Source organism: Clarias gariepinus, chromosome 6, assembly GCF_024256425.1.
Source record: "Clarias gariepinus isolate MV-2021 ecotype Netherlands chromosome 6, CGAR_prim_01v2, whole genome shotgun sequence".
Taxonomy (NCBI): Eukaryota; Metazoa; Chordata; class Actinopteri; order Siluriformes; family Clariidae; genus Clarias; species Clarias gariepinus.
Window position 1 is genome coordinate 37,950,030 of NC_071105.1, and position 6,000 is coordinate 37,956,029.

Below are 6,000 nucleotides of genomic sequence, written 5' to 3' on the forward strand. Positions count from 1 at the left end.
CCTATGAACATGTCAAACAATCCAATGCAGATTTACTGTATTCAATAAGCTCAATCCGTTGGTAAAAGCTTTTCACTAGATGTTGCAACTCTGTGGATTTGTGCTTATTCAGCTACAAGAGCATTAGCGAGCTCAGTTGCTGATGTTGAAATGTCGAGGAGGCTCCAGTGCCAGTTCATCAACCAAAGGTGATGATGCAGTGGGGTTGAGTTTAGAACACAGGGCGTTCTGCAGGACACTTGAGACTTCCACAAAAAAAACATGCTGGAACAGGTTTTGGTCTCTAAAATCAGGTTTGGGTCTCCCAAGCTTTAGAACATTTCACAGAGCGCTGTTCTATCTCAAGATAGAGTCCTGCACGACTCCAAACCTACCAAGACATGGCTGTCCACCTAAACTGAAAGGAGTTCATTAATCAGAGAAGCAGCCAAGATGCCCAAAAAGACTTTCCATGGCTTTCCTTTAACAACAGCTTCTTTCTTTCGTGCCACTCCTCCATAAAGGTCGGATTTGTGGAGTGCATGAATAAAAGATGTCCTGTGGACAGGTCGTCTCACCCGAGCTGTAGATCTCTGGAGGAGCTGTAAAGTCAAAAGGCTCAATTCTGTAGGTATCTTTTTTTCTGACCAGTTAATTCTTAAGAAAAAAAAAAAAAACAATAAACAAAGACCAGATGCTTTCTTAGCTTGTTAGTGGACTTTTTATGGTTTATAAAACATAACAATGCTGGAGAGATTTCAGCAAGAAAGTCCCAAACTTCCAGAGAAAGAGAAGAGTAATCCTTATTGAACATGGTCCATTTTCAGGTCCTGTGAAAGACCTCATCTGTTCTAAGAGCAGAAACTATTTCTGTTTTAACCCAATCGTTTGACTTACTACTGAAGGTTTTGGCACCCCTGAGGTAGAAAAAAAAGACAACCTGGCATCATCATAAAGTAAAAACAGAAAAAAATGTAATAAATAAAATAAAATAAAAAATCAATCAATCGAAATTGACAGAAAAGGAGAAAAAAATTTTTTGCAGGCAATGTCTGTATTTCAAACTTTAAACTTGTTCTTCTTTCTTTGAGTGCATTTTCTGTCTAGACAGATCCACAGACTAATACAAAAACATACAATTATTTAATACAAATCCTATACCTGTCTCTCTCTCTCTCTCTCTCTCTCTCTCTCTCTGTCTCTTTCCAGTGAATTGCGAACGACGATGGTTTGCAACACATGAGCGGCTGAAAAGAAGAAACAAAGCAGAGACAAAAAGGAGCTCTGAAGCGCTCTGTGTAAGAGTTGGCCACAAGCCCAGACACGGCCTGGTGTAGATCTAAACCTTGGCATGCTTATGCCTCATGAGGAGAAGCAACTTCTCACACTGTTATATAACACACACAAAGACACACACACACACACACACACACACACACACACACACACACACACACACACATTACTGGAAGTGCTTTATAAACTCTCCACAGCCAATAAATAAATAAATAAATAATAAAAAAAACTCTCCCAATCGTTACACACAAAAGTTGGTTGCACATTTGAACCATTTATAATAACTAATAGTTGAGAACGTTAACAACCAATAACCAATTACATATCAATAATTAATAAAAACAATACACTTTTTTTCCTCTAAGTTTTATTTTAACAATTCCGGTGGCCAACAAATAATTTATACGTTTATAAAAAGTTACAGTAAATCGATATGTGAACATACATTTTTAATTAGCACTGCCAACTTCCACACAATTCTCTAATGTTCATGCTATTTTTTTTTTATCCCTTTTTTGGATTTAAATTTTTCACATCACATTAATTTTTTACAGTTTTTAAGCTTTAAATTTTTTATAGCAAATCCATTCCCTTCCCTACAACTTATCTTTAAATCTTTAATCTTTAAATTTAAAACTCAAAATTAAATTTAAGATTTAAAGTTTAAATCAATTAAAAAATTCATTTTTCACGATTTTTCATGTTTATTGTCAACAACACTTTTTATAATTTATTATTATTATTATTATTATTATTATTATTATTATTATTATTTTACTACAAATTCATTTAATTTTACATTTAGATAGTTTATAAAGTTTTCCGGTTCTTTTCCTCTAATTTTTTTTCCCTTTTTCTAGCTTTAGGTTAGCTTTTGTTATATATATTTTTATATGATTTTGCAATATGGGGAGTAGGATGTTATGAGGTGGAAAGTAACGATGGAAGAAGGTGAAAGTACTCCGGTTAATGTAATTGAGTAGTTTACTTTAACTTTTTAAAGTAGTTTTTCAAATCTGTAATTTAACTTTTACTTACGTACGTTTTGTTTGAAGTATTGTACTTTGCTACATATTCCTTATGATTAAAAAATAAATGAATGAAAATGAAAAATAATTAAAATAATGCAACAGGGAAGGAAAAAAGAATTGCACCCCGGAAACCACTGCACTGATTGATTGATGGGTGGGGCGAACAAACGCGCTAAAATCACAAGAACGATGGAGACGGACAAAAGAATTCTTATGATCAAACCCCTGACGTCTGTAACGGCCACTACCATGTTGTAGACCACATTATGTATCTGTTTCCCTTTTAAGAGTTGCCGTCCCTCAGCCCGTGTGTGTGCGCTGCTTCAGTAAAGTTTCACTAAAGTAACAGTACTTGTACTTGAGTACAAAAGTTTATTACTCTTTCCACCCTGGTTATAAAACAAATTACTAAATATTACTTAATAAGATGATTCTTCTTTCTTTGTCATGAGTCATTACGAAAACATTTCTGAAAAAGTAATCCTGTTGGAGCGGTTAGTTGTTTAACTGGAAGTGTATCAAGTTTTTTTTTTTTTTTATATCTTAAGTGGATTTTATAGTTGTGTAAGACTGCATGAGGCTGACACACGACTCATTTCTCAATAATTTCTGCCTCCGGTAAACTAAACATCATGTCATTTTATATTTTCACACCCTGTCTTTGTTTTGCCAAAAACTCCGGCTTTAATTTTCATCCTCAACATGTCTGAGCGAGCGCTTTATTCTTTCGTGTGCCTTTACATTTTACCAGAAACTCGGCCACCTAGCTTTTCTTTTCCGCGCACTGAAATGGCGATTAAGTAAAGGTCAGCCTTACGCTGGCGTCGCCTGTAACAGCTCTCTCTCTCTCTCTCTCTCTCTCTCTCTCTCTCGCGCGTCCTAAATCACACCTTCTCAAATGCCACGCGGTGGGTCATGTCAGCGTGAGCTTTAAAATGCGCACTCAGGAATGAACTCGGCACACAGCACCCTTAATCTGTTCCACATGGAGTCCTGGATCGTTCCTTCATCAGGAGATTTGCCAGGAGTCAAACTTTAATAATATTACTTGTTAAATTCTGGATTAATTAAAGCGAGTGAGATTGATTTTTACAAAGCGTAGACAGAAATATAACGAGATTCCAATGAAGGAACGCCTGTTTGTAGCTGCTATAACAGAAGTAATAATAGGAATGTACTTGCTTCAGCAACATTCCACAACCTTAAATATAACTCTAAGTGGTCAAAGTGGTTTTATTTTCTCCTTTATGCCAGGATAACCAGGGCTGTCAATGTCAAACACGGTAATGCATGTGATAAATCGAGAGGTTTTAACGCGTTACTGTTTTTGTTTTACTGCAAAGTGATCACATGACCAAGTTCAACCCTATTGGCTTCCCGTTATCGCAGTGCGGCTACCTGGCTTTGTGCGATAACGGCACGTTTAACGCGGATAATAAGCTGGTTGAGGAAACATCACCAGGTGGACTGAACGGCAAGTTTCATGCAATCCTGCAGCGTTGAGCTCCAACCCCAATCAAACACACCTGAACGAGTTAATCTAGGATGACTAAGGCTACAAACAGGTGAGGTTTTTCTTTTTTTTTTTCTTTCATGGTTGAAGCTGAAATCTACAGGACTGCGGCTCTTTAGGACCGAACTTGCCTACACAATGTTTTAGTGTGTGGAGCTACCTTCAAGGGGAACTAATTGTACAAGAATACATCAAAACCCATTAAAACGTAAGCGGCACAGATACGTGCCGGCAAATCAGCGTAGGTCAATGATGATCAAAACAATATTTATGTGCTTCTACGGAAGCCTCGCTGGTGTGTGTTTCCGGTTCTGGTAATTTCCGGTTCTGAGCCTCCAGGTTTCGGGATTGTAATTTAACATTTATTAATGTTTGAGATGTTTGAGATATTACAAAAGGCTGCATAACCTGTTTCCTCTAACCAGTTTGTCCTGCATTTCTTTATTTCAACATTGCACATTTCTAAAACAAGTTAACCTGAGTTCTTTAAAATCATGATTAATTATAGTCTGTAAAAGTGTCATGCCGTACTGTACGTGTGTGTACGTGTGTGAGTATTTAACTTAATCTGCTGTTGACGTCTACCTGAGCGCCTGAGCGTGTTAGGATTAACGTTGAAATTTAACACGATTTAAACTTTTCCATTTAGCAAAATGTCAAACTGGGATTTTGAAGCCGTCCGTTCCTGAACCCGTTCTCACCCCTGACCTCGCCGAGCTGTTCATCACTGTTTAATACGCGGCGGCGCGGGCCTTCCCTTACAGCAAGCAAACCTTTAGAAGTCATCTTCAATAAGGGCGCTTATGAAATCCAGGCCATTATCTGCAGCGACGCGTGAGCCACCACGACGAACCTTCACACTTACACACACACACACACACACACACACACACACACACACACACACACACACGGCAGAAAAAGCAAATCTGTCTGAGCTCTCTCTCTCACCAGAGAAAATCTTTTTATTTTCCTCTTGCTTGTTTACTTGCATTTGAATTTAGATAGGTTTTTTTTTTTTTTCTTCTTCACACTGAAGTGATATGATTGAAGGATTTTCAAGACAACAGAGCGGAGTTGTGTTTGTTGTGGCTCATGCTCAGACACACCTGATTCCACAATCCAGCTAGTTAAGCTCTTTATGTCAGGTGTGTAACATCGCACAAACCGGGCAAAAAGAGCGACTGGGAATATGGGGAATACACACACGCACACACACACACACACACACACATAGTGATGAGCCTTTAAACTTTGTCTGGGTATTTGTTTTTAATTAAATCTGATTAGCGTTATCTTGCTGGTTATCTGGTCTAATCTCTAGGAGAAAAGACATCACACACACACACACACACACACACACACACACACACACACAGCACATTTGCTCACTTTTAAACAGATTTGTGTTAACGTTTATGTAAATGACTGATATGTAAACTGGTTTGATATGTTTAGTATTGCACGAGCAAAAAATATGTCAAATTAAAAAACAAACAAACTAACAAACAAACAGATTAATTAATTAAATAATAAACTGTTTGTTTATTTATTTGTTTGTTTATTTATTTCATTTATTTCTGTAATTCTTTACTTATCCACCTCATCCACATTTATTTATTAACTTGTTTTTTTGTTTGTTATATTTAATTATGCAATAAATTGCTTAATTCCTTACTATTTTAGTCTTTTTGCAATTTTATCTATCTACCTATCTATCTATAATTTAGACAATTTATTTGTTATTTATCTATTAATTTATCTCTTCATTTATTTGTTTTATTAATTACTTAATTAATTAATTATTATATAATATTTTTTATATATATTATTTACTTATTTATTTTAATAGTTTTCTATCTATCTATAAATTCATAAAATGTTATTTCTTTGCTTATTTGTTTTACTTTATTTTATGATTTGTTTGTTTTATTTTTTGGTATTTTTTGTATTCATTATATTTATTTGTTTGCTAATTATTCTTATTGTTTTATTGTTTATCTATGTGTTTACACTCCACAGTGAATTATGCATTTTATGCAAAAGTTTATGCCCCCTTGGCCACGTTACGTTTTGCACTTGCAGTACGTGAACACAATATTTGCAGATGATCAGCAGTTTCTAAACCATTTAATCCACAGGTCGAGTCACAGAGATCCCACCGTTTCCTCATTCCGATGT